The following is a 345-nucleotide window of genomic DNA, read 5'->3' as shown; positions in this document are numbered from 1 at the left end:
ACTTATTCCTAAGATTAGTTCTGTTCCCGAATGAAACTAGCTAAAAAAAATCTCAGGTGTGTGTGTAATTTTCTTCATAACTGACGTAAAGAACACCAGTAATGTTACTCCATGGTGTCATATCCAGTGAAGAAATACATTTATAAATATCAAATAGCCAAAAATTCTTCGACTAATACATTGCAATTCTGGAATTAGCCAATAAATCCAATGTCACAAAGAACTTAATTCTAAATATTTACTGATAACACTGCGCCAAGTTAAGAAGAAATCCATACAGTTGGGGGTTTATTGTAGCGACAAAAAAGAAAAAAAAAAATCTGAGTTGTTAGCAATTGATGTTCC

This window comes from Penaeus monodon, chromosome 20 (genome assembly GCF_015228065.2).
Source record: "Penaeus monodon isolate SGIC_2016 chromosome 20, NSTDA_Pmon_1, whole genome shotgun sequence".
Lineage (NCBI taxonomy): Eukaryota > Metazoa > Arthropoda > Malacostraca > Decapoda > Penaeidae > Penaeus > Penaeus monodon.
Note: the sequence above shows the minus strand (reverse complement) of the source record.